Genomic DNA, 17,237 nt, shown 5'->3' on the forward strand with positions numbered 1-17,237 from the left:
TGAGGCCCTGGGTTCGATTTCTCAGCACCATATAAGCAGAAAGAAAAAAAAAAAAAAAGAGTCTCAGAAGGCTGAGATCTGATGAAGCCAGCCTGGGCAATAGAGTCTGTGAGACTTTTATCTCCAATTAACCAGCAGAGCGTCAGCAAGTGGAGCTATGGCTTATGTGGTAGAACACCAGCCTTGAGAGCAAACAAGCTAAGGGACAGGACTCAGGTGCTGAGGTCAAGCCCCGCTACCAGAAACAGAACAAAACAAAACAAATCCAAAGTGCTGGCTTGGTTTGGAAGCAGATGAGTGAGAAGCTAAGATTCAGTGTAGTGAATGGAGACAAGACACCAAGATAGTTGGGTTTGAAAGTGCAGGTCCCTGCCCCGTTCTCTCCAAACACTGCTGAAGCGAGGAACAGGGCTGGTAAGTTTCTCAGTGGGAGAGCGCTTGCCTCACATGCATGAGGCCCTGGGTTCCATTCCTCAGCACCACATAAGAAAAAAGCCAGAAGTGGCGCTGTGGTTCAACTGGTAGAGCGCTAGCCTTGAGCTGAAGAGCTGAGGGACAGCGCCCAGGCCCAGAGTTGAGACCCCATGACCAACCAAAAAAAAAGAAAGGACAGAATTCAGAATTCCTGCAAACCACTGCTCTACCTACTTCTTTGCATTGCTGTCTCACCCGCACTATTTTTTCCTTCTATATTGAGGATTGAAGCATATTTGGTGGCCATGCATATATGAACTATACTCCCTGCCTTTTCTTTTTTTGCCAGTCCTGGGGCTTGAACTCTGGGTCTGGGCGCTGTCCCTCAGCTCTTCAGCTCAAGATGCATGCTCTACCACTTGAGCTACAGCACCACTTCCAGCTTTTTCTGTTTACGTGGTGCTGAGGAATTGAAACCAGTACCTCATGCACACAAAGAAGCATGCTACCACTGAGCCACCTTCCCAGCCCACTTCTGGCCTTTTTGACAGTTAATTGGGAATAAGAATCTCAGGAAAGGGGCTGGGAAGGTGGCTCAGTGGTAGAGCACTTGCCTTGCATGCATGAGGCCCTGGTTCGATTCCTCAGCACCACATAAGCAAAAAGCAAAAAAAAAAGCTGGAAGTGGTGCTGTGGTAGAGTGCTAGCCTTGAGCTGAAGAGCTGAGGGACAGTGCCCAGGCCCAGAGTTCAGGCCCCATGACCAGACCCAAGAAGAATCTCAGGAAAGCTGGGTACCAATGGCTCACGCCTTTAATTCTAGCTACTCAAGAGGCTGAGATCTGAGGATTTTGGTTTGAAGCCAGCCTGAGTGGAAAAGTCCCAGTGAGAGACTCATCCAATTAACCACTCAAAAACCGGAAGTGGTACTGTGGCTCAAGTGGTAAGAGCACTAGTTTTGAGCAAAAGAGCTCAGGGACAGTGCCCAGACCCTGAGTTCAAGCCCCATCCATAACCATTACTAACAATAACAAAATATTACAAGTGAATTTTTTTTTTTTGGGGGGGAAGGGTTGGTCGTGAGGCCTGAACTCTGGGCCTGGGTGCTGTCCCTCAGCTCTTCAGCTCAAGGCTAGCGCTCTACCACTTGAGCCACAGCGCCACTTCTGGCTTTTTCTGCTTATATGGTGCTGAGGAATTGAACCCAGGGACTCATGCATGCAAGGCAAGCGCTCTACCACTGAGCCACCTTCCCAGCCCCAAGTGAACAATTTTTCTTCAGCACTTGCTATATCCTGGGCATGCAAAGAAATTCTACAGGGGCTGGGAAGGTGGCTTAGTGGTAGAGGGCTTGCTGGCTTGCATGAGGTCCTGGGTTTGATTCCTCAGTACCATACACACAGAAAAAGCCGCAAGTGGTACTGTGGCTCAAGTGGTAGAGTGGTAGCCTTGAGCAAAAGAAGCTCAGGGACAGTGCCCAGGCCCTGAATTCAAGCCCCAAAACTGGAAAAAAAAAAAAAAATCTACAAAGATTTTAACAATTCTAGAATTTGCTTAGTTCTTCTTTTTTTTTTTTTTTTTTTTTTTTGCCAGTTATGGGGCCTGAACTCTGGGCCTGGGCGCTGTCCCTCAGCTCTTCAGCTCAAGGCCAGCACTCTACCACTTGAGCTACAGTGCCACTCTGGCTTTTTTTGCTTATGTGGTGCTGAGGAATTGAACTCAGGCCCTCATGCATGCTAGGCAAGCACTCTACCACAGAGCCACCTTCCCAGCCCAGTTCTTGATCATCTATGGAGAAAGCTTTGCACATTTTATTCCTTGGTGCTAAAAACTGGAAGCCAGGGATTGTAGCCTGTTAGCCAAATGTTCTAATGTTGAGTATCAAGCCCAGCCAGGAGATTATGTTGGTGGAAAGCATGTGCTATCTGTTTTGGGCCAATATGACAGATCTGTCCAACTGCAGTCAGCCCCAACTGCTCTTTCTCCATTAGTGAACCCCTGATTATCCCCAGACCTGGAAAACTAGAAATTATTCTAGTCCTGCCACTTGGGAGCGCTGTTTGCTTATGCAAGTCACTTGGACAAGTGCCTGTTCCTTCCGGAGCCATTCAGAGCCACTATCTCCCTGGTTGGGGCTTCAAATGGGACTATGTACATTACTCAATCTGGCCACGGTTGATCTTCAACCACATACACTTGGATGAATTTTGCCCAAGTACAACTCATCATTCATTTGGGGAGACATAATGAGAAGCGGAAGGATTACAAGTACGAGGCCAGCCTGGGCAACATAAAATGCTGTGATCTCCAAAATACAAAGCGACCATTAAACAGGAACAAGAAACGCGGATGCACAACGTAAATAAATCAGAAAACCATGGGGTCCAGCATATACTTCTTTTTTCCCCCCCTTTTTTGGTGTCAGTCCTGGTGCTCGAACTCTGGGCCTGGGTGTCGTCAAGACATATAATGCGCCATCACTTGAGCCACAGCTCCGCTTCCAGATTTCGGTCAGTTAAGTGGAGATAAGAGTCTCACAGACTTTCTCACCCGGGCTGGCTTTGAACCACGATCCTTAAGCCTCAGCCCCCCCGAGGGGCTAGGAGGCCAGGCGTGAGCACTGCACGAACCAGACGCGAGCTCTTGGAGCAGATCTTTGCTGGTCTGGGCCTCAGTTTCCCCAGCTGTCAGAGGGGTGGGTGGAAGGTCCCGGATGATCGCGGCCAGGAGACTCCGCCGCCGTCGGAGTCAGAGCCGGTGCTACAGCAGGAGAGCTGCGGCGCTCACCAGGGCGAGTCCCGGGGTCGACCTGCGGCGAGGACGGGCTCAGCTCAGGAGGTGCCCGGCACACAGCTCCGGAGGCAGAGGCGCCGGGTCCGCCGGCGGACGCGCCTCCCCGCTGGACAGAGCCTCCGCACGTGCCGTCCGCGCAGGCGTTGCCGTCCGCGCACTACGGGCCGAATGACGTGAGACGGAACCCGCGCAGGCGCACAAACGCGCAGACGCCCGGAGGTCCCGCCCCTTCTCGAGCGTCACGTAACCGCCATTGAAAAAAATAAAGCCGGAGTCTCCTCACGTGACGCAGAGCCACCAATAGATGGGAAGGCAGGGCTCCCCCAAAGTCCTTGTCACGTGGCGAAGGGCTTTGGTCGCCGCCGCCGTCACGTGACCAAAGCAAAGGCGCGCGAAGAGGGCCGGACGGGCGCTGACGCCATCATCACGTGCGCAGGCCGCGCCCCGCCCATTTCGAAGGTCCCGCCCTGCCAGTGAGGCCGCGCTTGCGTCGGGCCGCGACGTGAAGCCCGGGGGGGCGGGGCCCCGGCCGGTCACGTGTCCCCGCACCTCCCCGGCGCGCGCCCGCCCGCCCGCTCGCCCCCGGCCCCAGCTCCTCCTCCTCTCCTCGCCATTGCAGTTGGATTCGGCCGCCCAGCGCTGTCCCGCGTGGCTTTTGAGGGGAAGACCCCCGGCGGGCTGTGACAGGAGGGCGGTGACGGCGGCTGCGGTTGGGGAAGGGGGTCGCCGACAAGGTAAAACGTCAGTGTGGCGGCGGCTGGGCCCGGCTCCCCGCCCCTCCTCCGTCCGTTCCTCCGCCTGCGCGGGTTCCTGCCTGAGGGGGTGACGGTGACAAGGATGTTGTCGCCCGTGTGCCGTCCCCGCGGTCTCCGCGTGGTCTCCTCGCCCCCCGAGCGTCGCATCCTCCCCTTCCCTCTCTGCTTCACCGGCCTCTCTCCCGCGCTCGGCCGTTAACTCTGGCCCCATTGTGCCAAGGAAACAAAATGGCGGCGGCGGCGGCGAGGGCCCCGGTGCGCGCGCATCCGCTCCCCCCTTACGTGGCCCCTCGGCCCGCGGTGGTGCCTCTCGTGGGGGGTGCGCGCGCACCGGACCCCGCGGCCGCCGCCTCCCCCGGGCCGGGCTTTTGTCTGTTGCTGGGCCCCGCGCACGCGCGCACGTGCCTGGAGCACACACCCCCCTCGGGTCGGTCCGGAGCATCCCGGCGGGCGCCCCGCGGGAATGAACCCCCTCACTTACCCCCCTTCCCTTTGTCCCAGTCATCACTCCCCGGGGTCCAGGAGGGTCCCAGGTTCCCCAGGCGGGAAGTATCACCTCTTTGTGCTCGCAAGCGCAGACAGACGGATACCTTAACTCACCCCCCCCCCCCACTACCCACCTTCTCCCTGGAAACCCTCCTCCTTGGCCAAGACTGCTAGGGGGGTCTCCCGATCAAGATCTAAACTTGGGAGGGTTGCAACTGGCTGTGTCTTTGGATCCCTTGGTTTCCATTGATCTTAAGTGTTTTCCGGGTTACTTAGTATTTACACCCCCCAACGAAGATGCGGTGCAATATTCAGGATCACTTATCTGCGAGATTGAGACCCAGACTGAGATACCAACAACCTCTTTTCTACTTGGATTTCTAAAGTAGTTGAGTGATGGAGACTCGAGCGTCCTGGCCAGCTGCTGCCCCTGTTTGCTGTCTGCCTGGATTGATTATTTGGGGGTGACGGATACTCTGCCTGTATCTCCTCCCCCTCCTCCCCCTTGTGCAATGCCAGAACGTGGGGAGAGTTAGCGGCTTTTCTCAATGCATACAAAATTGTTGTCGACTTCTTAAGGTGTACAAGACTGCTGCCAAATTCTTATTGATGTATTCAAAATTGCTGTCAAGTTGCTGTTTCTGTAACAGGTATCAGTAAAGTGGGCAGCTTTTCCTTTAATTTTTAGTTCTTTAATACTGTGGACTGACCTCAGGGTCTTGGGTTCTCAGGTATTTGTCGTTGGGAATCTCCATGGATTACTCACTGTCCTGTCTTTAGTGTGTGGCCTGGGATGTAGCTACCGCAGCCAATCAGACTGTGAATGAAGTGTGGGTACCAGAGTCTCATTCACAGCTGGCAAGGGTCAGAGGAAAGGTCTCGGGACCCTAGCAGGTGCCACTGTCCTTGTCCTTTGTAGAGCTTTGTAGAGGTCTTTACCTCTCAAATGTCTCTTGGCCATGTGAGTAGCTCCTGGTCTTGGGGATTTGGGGATGGAATTGGTGCAGGCTCTTGTGCTGTCTGAATGATTCTAGTAGAGATTGGAGGCTGGGGAATTGCCAGGCTGTGCCTCGCCAGCACCTGGCACTGACTTATCAGTTTCCCTATCTTCTGGGAGCTTGGATCAGCCTGGGGCTGAGAAGTGCCTAGTTGTCTGCAGATTTTTGTTTTTCCTGATGGAGACTATCTAGTATAGGCAATACTTCCTTTAGTTTCTTCTAGTATTAAGGTTCCACAGGCTCAGATTCCTGTACATGTGAAATTTAAGGCTGCTCCTTATTTTTCTTAAATTTTATTTCTGTGAAATAGCACGTTGACAAGAATAGCTGCTTAAGGTCTCATAGATGTGTGCTTCTAACCTCCCCCCCTTTTTTTCTTCTACCTTGCCTCCTTTATTTCATCGCCTCCTTCCTCATCCCTTGAAACTTTGGAGACAGGCTGTCACTGTGTTGCCCAGGTTGGCTTTGAACTCCTGAGTACTGGGATTACAGGTATGAGCCACCACAACTCAGCTATCTTTTTTTCCAACTCACTGGTTTAGGCCTTCAGGTAGGATCAGAAGCCACCAGTGCTGGAGAAAGCCTCTCAGTTGACTTTTTTGCTTTGCATAAGCAGTACATAGCATCTTGTTTGTCTCTAGGCATTAGCAAGATGTGGGGGACATGGTCTTTGGATAGGGGCTTTAGAAGTTTTCTTTGGGCTGAGGCAGTTCCCTCTAACTTGTTTTTTTTTTTTTTTTTGCCAGTCGTGGAGCTTGAACTCCAGGCCTGGATGCTGCCCCTGAACTCTTGCTCAGTGCTAGCTCTATCACGTGAGCTACAGATCCACTTCTAGCTTTTTAGTGGTTAATTGGAGATAAGAGAGAGTCTCATGGACTTTCCTGCCAGGGCTTGCTTTGAACCACAATCCTCAGATCTCAGTATCCTGAATAGCTAGGATTACGGGCATGAGCCACCAGCTCCTGGCATCCTGCTAGATTTTGTCAAGTTTTTTTTTTTTTTTAACTTTGCCATGTTTTATTCATATCTCTATATACATTCAGAGCTATTCCTACTGGTCAGCAAGTTATTTCACCTTGCACAGTTTTGAGAGATGGTTAGTGTCACCTAGTGTTAATTATAAGCACGCGTGTCTCTCCAACTTGCTATGTTTTCATTGGTTTACTTTTTGAGACAGGGTCTTGCTAAGCTGACCTCAAGCTGGAGATTCTCTTGCCTCAGCCTCCCCAGTGCTGAGGGTTATAAACCTGTGCCACCATGCTTGGTGGATCTTGTGTGTCTGTGTCTGTCGTGGGGCTTCATTTCTAGGCCTGGGTGCTCTCCCTCAGCTTTTCAGCTCAAGGCTAGCGCTCTACAACTTGAGCCACAGCAGCACTTCCAGTTTTCTGGTAGTTAATTGGAGGTAAGAGTCTCATGGACTTTCCTTCTCCGGTTGGCTTTGAACTGCAATCCTCAGATCTCTCCTCCTGAGTAGCTAAGATTACAGGTGTGAGCCACTGGTGCCTGGCTGCTTAGTGAGTTTTTTTTTTAAATATGTTTTTTATTGTAAAAATACTGTATAGAAGGTTACAGTTATATGAGTAAGGTAATGAGTACATTTCCTATGGAGCACTGTTACCTTCTTGCTTGGTGAATCTTGAGTGAATTATTATTTTTTTTTTTTTGTCGGTCGTGGGGCTTGAACTCTGGGCCCGGCTTCTTGAGTGAATTTTTGTGTATGTGTGTCTTACTACCGGGTCTTGAACTCAGGGCTTGAGTATGTCCCTAAACTTTTGTGCTCAAGGCTAGCCTTCTACCAATTGAACCACAGCTTCACTTCTGGCTTTTTTTTTTGGTGGTTAATTGGAGACCAGGGTCTCACATACGTTCTTTCCTAGGCTGACTTTGAACCACAATCCTCAGATCTCAGCCTCCTGAAAAGCAAGTGCAGTGAGTCTTTGAGCGAATCTGGGAAGTGAAAGGAAGGGAATAGGATTTTCTAGGCTCCATAGATTGGTGTTAATTTTATCATAGCAAACACCTAGGTAGGAATGATTGATTACTGTTTCTACTGGTTTGGAATTAGAATTGGGAATGCTTTGATGGGAGTCCTATACTGAAGTAGGAAGGACGTTGGGAGCCCTGGAGGGATGAGGTTGACTTCATTCAGCTTCTGGTACAGCACTGGGTGGTTGTATCCGAAACAGTTAGGTTGCCTGTCTGCTCCGGTATTCAGGGTAAGTCATTGTGAAATGGTAGTGAAGATAAGGAAAACTTTACTGGTGAAAGGGAGCCTTGTCAGTAGACTGATATATTTATTTTACTTTATTTTTATTTTATTTTATTTTTTGTCGGTTGTGGGGCCTGAACTCTGGGCCTGGGCGCTGTCCCTCAGCTGTTCAAGGCTAGTGCTCTACCACTTGAGCCACAGTGCCACTTCTGGCTTTTTCTGCTTATGTGGTGCTGAAGAATCGAACCCAGGGCCTCATGCATGCAAGGCAAGCACTCTACCACTGAGCCACCTTCCCAGCCAGACCCACTTTTTTTTTGTTCTGGCCCTGGGGCTTGAACTCAGAGCTTGGGCTTTTTTGTACAAGTCTAGCTAGCACTCTACCGCTTGAGCCATAGCTCCACTTCTGGCCTTTTAGTGGTTAATTTGAGTCTCTCAGACTTTGCTGCCCCAGCTGTCTTGGAACTGAGTTCCTCAGATCTGTGTCTTCTGAGTAGCCATTACAAGCTTGACCCTCCACCTCCATGGCTGGGTTATGGGAGTTTGAATTCAGGGCTTCATACTTGCTAGTAAAGGGCTAAACCACTTGAGCGATGCCACTGGCAGCCTAGTATGATTTTTTTTAATTGCTAATAATAGTTAAGATTTGTTATAACTTGTGAGATTTAAAAACAATAACAACAACAACACATTATAGATGATCCCGTTGTAAGTAACCATTACAAGTCAGACACTTGTAGTACCTGATGTTTTTTAATGTCCTATGAGTGATATGTAGTTGAACTTTGTTCGTTTTTGCTTCTCCTTAAATGTCTATTTAATGAAGACACTGAAAATACAGCCACACCTGTGTTTTTGTTTGTTTTTGTTTTAGGGTTGGAACCTAGGTGTGCATCAAGTACTCCCCTACTCTGAGCCCTTAAAATGTTACTCTTTGCAGAAGAAAAAAATATATTTATTATGGAAAGGCTGTTTTCCTGTGGGCATACAGATCACCAGGAATCATTTAGTTACAAAGTTGAATGTATAGTCTTTCATTAAAGTGTGTAAATTTACTCTAGATTATTATTATTTCTTTTTTGATCTTGGGGCCTGAACTCTGGCCTGGGTGCTGTCCCTGAGCTCTTCAGCTCTACCACTTGAGCTCTCTACCATTTGAACCTCAGTCCCACTTCTGGTTTTCTGGTGGTTCATTGGAGATAAGAGTCTCATGGAGTTGAAATCTCAAGCTGGCTTTGAACCACAATTCTTAGATCTCAGCCTCGTAAGTAGCTAGGATGGATGACAGGTGTGAGCCACCAGCACCAAGCTTCTAGATTAATAATTTTAGATGATTAATGAAAAGTAGTTCTCTGGCATTGTGAGGTCCACAATTTTTCTTTCTTTTTTTTTTTTTTGGGTCCGGTCGCGGGGCCTAAACTCTGGGCCTGGGCGCTGTCCCTCAGCTCTTCAGCTCAAGGTTAGCCCTCTACCACTTGAGCCACAGCGCCACTTCCGGCTTTTTTCTTTTTGCTTATGTGGTGCTGAGGAATCTAACCCAGGGCCTCAGGCATGCAAGGCAAGCGCTTTACCACTGAGCCAACTTCCCAGCCCCACAATTTTTCTTTTCTTTTTTTTTTTTTTGGGTCTGGTTGTGGGGTCTGAACTCTGGGCCTGGGCGCTGTCCCTCAGCTCTTCAGCTCAAGGCTAGCGCTCTACCACTTGAGCCACAGCGCCACTTCTGGCTTTTTTCTTTTTGCTTATGTGGTGCTGAGGAATCGAACCCAGGGCCTCAGACATGCAAGCCAAGCGCTCTACCACTGAGCCACCTTCCCAGCACCCACAATTTTTCTTGAACGTGTCAAACACTTGTATTTGTTTTCATGTGGGTTGTGGTTCAAGCCTCAGGGTAAGGTGGTATTTGGGTAGTCACCAGCTTCTAGGCCACTCACTTTTGTGGTCCTCCCCTCTCCCCCCACGCCAGTACTGGTGTGAACTTAGGGCCTGGGCACTGTTCCTGAGCTTGTTTTGCTCAAGGCTTGTACTCTACCACTTGAGCCAAAGCCCCACTTCTGGCTTTTTCTGTGTGTGTGGTACTAAGAAATTGAGCCCAGGGCTTCATGCATGCTAGGCTACCACTAAGGCACATTTCTAGCCCTGCTTTTGTGTTCCTTGATGTCAGACTATTTTCCATTAATCTGTGTAGTTGTAGAGAATAAAATGTTACTGGTTAGGTTTGCTTTTCATTGGTACATTTAGGTTTTATGCAGGCTGATCCTTAACTGTGCATTCATAATTCATTTAAAAATTATGTAAACCACTGGGTGCTGGTAGTGTACAGCTGTAATCCTAGCCACTCAGGAGGGCTGAGATCTGGGGATTGTGGTTTAAAACCAGCCCAGGTAGGAAAGTCCGTGGGATTCTTGTCTACAATTAGATACCTGAGAATTGAAAGTGGAATTGTGGCTCAAAGTGGTAGAGCTTTAGCCTTGAACATAAAATCATGGTCAACACCCATTCCTTGAATTCAAGCCCCATGACTGACCCAGAAAAAAAATAAAAGTAGGGCTGGACCTGTGGCTCAAGTGGTAGATAACCAGCCTAGTAAGTTCAAATACCATTACTACCGCTTCCCTTCCCCCTCCCCAACCCCACACTCTTCCAAATAAATAAAGTCTAAGTCACTAGAGCCTGTGGTCTCTGCTACTCCAGGAGGAGCCATTGAGCCCATGAATTTGAAGCCAACCTGGACAAGCATAGTGAAAAGAACAGGGCAAAAAGGTGTCTGACTGGGTGCCTGTAATCGTAGCTACTCAGGAGGCTGAGATCTGAGGATCACTGCTCAAAGTCAGCTGGAGTAGGAAAGTCCCTGAGACTCTTATCTCCAATTAACCACTTGAAAACCAGGAGTGGCTCTGTGGCTGTGGCTCAAGTGGTCAAGTGCTAGCCTTGAGCTGAAGAGCTGAGGGACAGCGCCCAGGCCCAGAGTTCAGTCCTCAAGACTGACCCCATTCATAGACTTTCCTGCTTGGGCTGGCTTTGAATCACAACTCAGCTTCCTGAGTAGCTAGGATGACAGGCTTGAGCCACAGGTACCCAGCTACAATAACATTTCATAAAGACTTCCCCCAGTGCTGGGAATCTAACCCAATCCTTCATGCACTTTTCCAAGCTTTGTGGAGCCCTCTGACTTTTTTTTTGTCAGTCATGGGGCCTGAACTCTGATCCTGGGCACTGTGCCTCAGCTCTTCAGCTCAAGGCAAGTGCTCTACCACTAAGCCACAGCACCACTTCTGGTTTTTTCTGCTTATGTGGTGCTGAGGAATTGAACCTAGGACTTTCCTGGCCGGGCTGGCTTTGAACCCTGATCCTCATATCTCAGCCTCCTGAGTAGCTAGGATTACAGGCGTGAGCTACTGGTGCCCAGCTTCTCTGACATTCTTGAAGTGACAAGTATACATGGTGGTTGGATTGATGGTTAGCAGGGCTCGGGAGGCAGGGGGTTAGAAGGTGTTGTGACTAAAGCAAGGATAGGAAGGAAGAAGTGTGTGTGTGTGTGTGTGTGTGTGTGTGTGTGTGTGTGTGTGTGTGTACGTACCTGTACTGTGATTTGGATAGGAAGGAAGAAGTGTGTGTGTGTGTGTGTGTGTGTGTGTGTGTGTGTGTGTGTACGTACCTGTACTGTGATTTGGATAATGTGTAGCTTTTCAGGATGTTACCAATGAACTAAAAGTATATAGTGGATCTCTTATTTTCTTACAACTGCATGTAGAAGAGTTTTATTTAGTCCTATGGCAGTCATCTATAATCCCAGTTAATTTCAGGTTATTCAAAAGGCTGAGTGCTAGTGGCCCGAGCCTATAATTTTAGCTACTCAGGAGCCTGAGAGCTAAGGATCACAGTTTGAAGCTGGCTCTAGCAAAAATGTGACTTACCTCTCATTAACCACTAAAAGCTGGAAGTGAAGCTGTGGCTCAAGTAGAGAGTGCGGCCTTACAGAAGCTCAGGGCAGTCAGTACCCAGGCTCTGATCTCAAGCCTCAGGATGGGCTGTGTGTGTGCGTGTGTGTGTGTGTGTGTGTGCGCGTACAGGTGCGTGCTCACATGTGCGTGTGCATCTAACAGGTAAGACTGAATAAATCATACACACACACACAGAGGTAAGACTATGGAATAAGCCAGTTGTTTGGCACCAGTCTAAGCCATATAGCAAACCCTGTCCTGTCTCCTGTTGTGTTGGTCCATGTCCTGTCTTCATCCCATCACCCTCTGGTGCTGGGGATGGAATGTAGGACCTTGTCCTTTATTTAGCTACATTCACAGTTTTTAGTTTTTGGTTCTTAGTTTTAAGTTTTGTGCTGGTCTCATGGACTTTCCTACCCAGGGTGTCTTGGAACTTCGTCCTCACATCACAGTCTCCTACGTAGCTAGGATTACAGGAGTCCTGCTTTTTTTTTTTTTTTTGGGTCTGGTCGTGGGCCTGAACTCTGGGCCTGGGTGCTGTCCCTCAGCTCTTCAGCTCAAGGCTAGGGCTCTACCCCTTGAGCCACAGCACCACTTCCGGCTTTTTTCTTTTTGCTTATGTGGTGCTGAGGAATCGAACCCAGGGCCTCAGGCATGCAAGGCAAGTGCTCACCACTGAGCCACCTTCCCAGCCCCTAGTTTCAATTCTTTATGTGTAATTTTTAAGGTAATTTTTTTATTATTATGAAGGTGATGTACAAAAGAATTACAATTACATAAATAGGTAAAGAGTACATTTCTTTTTGGACAGTGTCACCCCAGCTTGTTTATTTGTTGTTTTGCTATTGGGGCTTGAACTCAGAGCCTCCCTGTCTCCTTTGGCTTTTTGGCTTATAGCTGGCACTCTACCACTTGAGCTATACCTCTAGTCCAACTTTTTTGCTGGTGAATTGAAAATAAAATCTCATGGACTTTTTTGCCTGAGCTGACTTTGAACCTCCTCCTCGTTCCTGTTACGTTCCCGTAGCTAGGATTATAAGTATGAGTCATTGGTCTCTGGTTCTTCACTTGCTGGGAATCAAATCTGTTACCTCGTGTGAATTGCATATTGTGCTGCAGAGCCATACCCACAGTCTCCCAAGTTGTCCCATTTAATTCTTCCTATGTACAATTATGTAGCTGATATTTTTGTTGTTTTGTTTTTAATTTTTTGCTGGTCTTGGGGCTTGAACTCAGCCTGGACTCAGCTGTCCCTGATTTTCTCAGGCTCAAGGCTAGCACTCTACCACTTGAGCCACGGTGTCACTTGTGGTTTTCTGGTGTTTACTTGGAAGTAAGAGTCTCACAGACTTTCTGCTCCTGCTTTCTTTGTGTTTCAGTCCTCACATATCAGCCTCTTGAGTAGCTAATACTAGAGGAGTGGGCCACTCGTGCTTGGCTATTGATTTATCTTATTTTATATTTTATTCTATTTTGGAATTGAAACCAAAGCCTTATGGGTATGCTCTACCATTTGAGCTTTGTCTCCAGTTCTTGTTTGATACTTAGTCTTACTTTTTTTGTTTTGTTTTTTGTTGGTGGTGGGACTTGAACCCTAGGCCTAGGAGCTGTCCCTCAGCTCTTCAGCTCAAAGCAAGTGTTCTACCACTTGAGCCACAGTGCCACTTCTGGTTTTCTGAGTGGTTAATTGGAGAGAATAGTCTCATGGACTTTCCTGCCTGGGCTGGCTTTGAAATGAGATCTTCAGATTCAGCCTCCTGAGTAGGTAGGATTATAGGCGTGAGCCACTGGGCCCCAATTTTGTTGTTGTTGTTGTTGTTGGTCGTGGGGCTTGAACTCTGGGCTTGGGCACTATCCCTGTGCTCTTCAGCTCACGGCAAGCGCTCTACTGCTTGAGCCACAGCACCACTTACGGTTTTCTAGTGCTTAATTGGAGATAAGAGTCTCACGGACTCGGGCTGGCTTTGAACCGTGATCCTCAGATTTCAGCCTCCTGGTAGTTAGGATTACAAGCATGAACCACTGGTGCACACTTTTATCTGCTTTTATCTTGCGAACGAAAACTTTTTTTTCTTTTTTTCTGGAGGGACCGATCGTGGGGCCTGAACTCTGGGCCTGGGCGCTGTCCCTCAGCTCTTCAGCTCAAGACTAGCGCTCTACCATTTGAGCCACAGTGCCACTTCTGGCCTTTTTTTTCTTTTTGCTTATGTGGTGCTGAGGAATCGAACCCAGGGCCTCATGCATGCAAGGCAAGTGCTCTACCACTCAGCCACCTTCCCAGCCCTGAAAACTTCTTTATTTTTTTCCTGGTTGTGGGGCCTGAACTCTGGGCCTGGGTGCTGTCCCTCAGCTCTTCAGCTCAAGGTGAGTGCTCTACTTTGAGCCATGGCGCCACTTTCAGATTTTTCTGCTTATGTGGTGCTGGAATTGAACCCAGGGCCTCGTGCATGTAAGGCAAGCACTCTACCACTGAGCCACCTTCCCAGTCCCAAGGAAAACTTATTTAATTATCATATACCATCTTTTTGTGAGTGGATTTTTCCCTCTTGTGCTGATTGAATCAAGGGCCTTGTGCATGCTAGGCAAGTGCTCTACCACTGAATTTTATATCCCTAGTCTGTGGGGGCGGGGGGTGGGGGGAGTATGTGTGTGTGTGTTTTGTATATGTATGTGTGGAGGGCAGGGGAGATGGGAAATGGGCTTAGGGCCTACCACTTACTAGACATGCTTTCCACCATGTCCTAAGCCCTTTGGCTTTAGTTACTTTTAGGTGAGGGGTTCTAGTTTTTGCCTAGCTGACCTGGACCTCAGTCCTCCCATTCAAGTTTACCCTTGGGTTGGGATGATAACTGCACACTACCACAGCCAGAGGTGGATAAGATAGGCATCTTGATAGCTTTTTATTATTCTGGCCTGGAACTCTATCTCTTGAGTAGCTCAAATCGTAGTCCTGAACCGGCGTACTTGGCCTTGTCTTGGCCTTGGCCTTGTTCTTTTTTTTTGGTCAGTCATAGGGCTTGAACTCTAGGCCTGGGCGCTGTCCCTGAGCTCTTCAGCTCAAGGCTAGCCCTCTACCATTTGAGCCACAGCGCCACTTCCAGCCTTTTCTGTTTATGTGGTGCTGAGGAATCGAACCAGGGGCTCATGCATGAGAGGCAAGCGCTCTACTGATGAGCAACTTCCCAGCCCAGGCCTTGTTCTTGCTTTATAACAAAGTCCATACTGCCCTGAGAATTATTCTGTGTTAGCCTCCCCAGTGCTGACATAGCATGTGTGCATTACCATGACTGACTGAGAAAGTTTTTTTTTTTTTTTTTTTTTGTGGGTTGTGGGGCTTGAACTCTGGGCCTGGCCGTACTAGCTCAAGACTAGTGCTCTACCACTTGAGCCACAGTGCACTTCTGGTTTTCTGGTGGTTTATTGGAGATAAGAGTCTCATGGACTTTATTGCCTGGGCTGGCTTTGAACCATCATCCTCAGATCTCAGCCTCCTGAGTAGCTAGGATTACTGGTGTGAGCCACTGGCTCCTGGCTGAGAAAGAATATTTTAACTTCAAAAATAGAAGAAAAAAAAAACACGTAAAGGTGACAGTCTTTTCAATGAAAATTCTTGTTAAAATCCTTTTGGTGACATTATTGGGTCTTGAACTCAGTCCTTAAGTACTGTCTCTTAGCTTTTTTTCTCAAGGCTGGTGCTCTAACACTTGAACCACGGCTCTGTTTCCAGCTTTTTGGCGGCTGGCATCCAACTGTGATCCCAAATCTCAGCCTTTTGAGTAGCTAAGATTAAACAGGCATGAGCCATTGACACTCTGCAGAATCCTGATTCCTAACTTTGACATTTCTCTGTAGAAATGTAAATTGTAGTCCAGAAAGTAGGAACACTTGATTTAGACCTCTCATTTGTATTGGAATTTTAAATTTCTCAGAGTGGCATCAGTAATCACCTGACACTTCCTGACTTGCTTTGTTAGAGTTTTTTTACAGTGTGATGTAAATCTATGAAAGTTCCAAAGTAGGGGATATATCATTTCACTTCACAGCCCAGGATCTGGCTTGAGTGTCAATTTAGGAGCCTGTATTTTAGCTTGTAAGGTGGACATCCACTCAGGACAATTCATTCTCGTAATTACACTGTGGTGTGTGCACACATATGCATACTCAGGTGCTCACTGGTCCTGGGGCTTGAACTCGGGGAACTAGGTCATCTTTTTTCCAGCAGCAAGTGCCATGACCTTCTCATAATTAGAGAGAGGTCAAGAAAGCACAGGCAAGCCGGGCGCTGGTGGCTCACGCCTGTAATCCTAGCTACTCAGGAGGCTGAGATCTGAGGATCGCAGTTCAAAGCCAGCCTGGGCAGGAGAGACCATGAGACTCCTATCTCCAATAAACCACCAGAAAACCGGAAGTGGCACTGTAGCTCAGTGGTAGAGCGCTCACCTTGAGCTGAAGAGCTGAGGGACAGCGCCCAGGCCCAGAGTTCAAGCCCCCACGACCGACAAAAAAAAAAAAAAGAAAGCACAGGCATATAAGGGTTTATGGCATAAACCTTAACTCTGCCTCCTGCTGTAGGTGGATTGGTTTCAGGAACAAAATAGTGAGATCTGATCCTGACGTATTTGAACATCCCAAAGCACAAAGAAGGCATGTTTAAAATTCTGCCTCGAGTTTCTGTGCACAGCGGCTGTCCTGCTGGTGCCCAGGTTTGAGTCACAATGGAGGTCACAGGAGCAGCTATTGTGCAAAGGGCATGGTTGCAGGAAAATAGTGGAGGGTTCTGAGTAGCGTGGGTTCCGTGGGCTTCTCAGCTTCTCGCTGTTATTCTGTAAAATTCTCTTGGAAAGGTTTCGGCTCACCTGTGAAGACTCCTAGTCAGTTTGCGAGATAGACTGCCTGGTTGATGTTCAAAGCTGGGGGTGGATGGCAGATCTGAGCTCACGTGGATACACATGAGGCTGGTCTTATTGTCTCGCAAAGACAGAATAGCTCCAGATTTTAAACAGTGGTTTTAGTTGAGATAATTAATAATTCTCACTGTGGCCAATGCTTCGGGCCTGCTTGGTTAGTTGGTGCTTTGCCACTTGAGCTGAAAGTACACCTTCAGCCTTGTTTTTATTTTATTTTTTTGGTGCAGATGCTGGGGCTTGAATTCAGGGCCTTGTACTCTCGGTGGGCTTTTTTTTGGGGGGGGGGAGGTCCAGTCGTGGGGCCTGAACTCTGGGCCTGGGCGCTGTCCCTCAGCTCTTCATCTCAAGGCTAGCGCTGTACCACTTGAGCCACAGCACCACTTCCGGCTTTTTTTTTTTGGCTTATGTGGTGCTGAGGAATTGAACCCAGGGCCTCATGCATGCAAGGCAAGCGCTCTACCACTGAGCCACCTTCCCAGCCCCTCGGTGGGCTTTTTTTACTCAAGGCTCTACCACTTGAGCCACACCTCCACTCACACCCCCCTGTAATCCTAGCTACTAAGGGGGTTGAGATCTAAGGATCAAGGTTCAAAGACAGCTTGATCAGAAAAAGTCTTATGAGACCCTTATCTCCAGTTTACCTACAAACAGCAGAAAGTGAAATTGTGGTTCAAGTGGTAGTGCTATCCTTGAGTGAAAAAAGTTCAGGGATTGCCAGGCACCCGTGGCTCACGC

The 17,237-nt window shown here is 48.6% G+C and overlaps 1 protein-coding gene across 10 annotated transcripts in view; it reads left to right on the top strand.

Annotated features, from left to right (window-relative positions):
* Positions 1-3,756: 3,756 nt before the first annotated feature.
* Positions 3,757-17,237, top strand: part of Ilf3 (interleukin enhancer binding factor 3) — a 41,126-nt gene continuing 27,645 nt past the window's right edge. For all 10 annotated transcript variants that reach the window (XM_042693656.1, XM_042693661.1, XM_042693663.1 and 7 more), the window contains exon 1: positions 3,757-3,940. The gene's annotated coding sequence lies outside the window, so the exon portion shown is untranslated. The remainder of the gene's footprint in view (positions 3,941-17,237) is intronic.

This window comes from Dipodomys spectabilis, unplaced genomic scaffold (genome assembly GCF_019054845.1).
Source record: "Dipodomys spectabilis isolate Male_0828 unplaced genomic scaffold, ASM1905484v1 ptg000173l, whole genome shotgun sequence".
NCBI classification, from domain to species: domain Eukaryota; kingdom Metazoa; phylum Chordata; class Mammalia; order Rodentia; family Heteromyidae; genus Dipodomys; species Dipodomys spectabilis.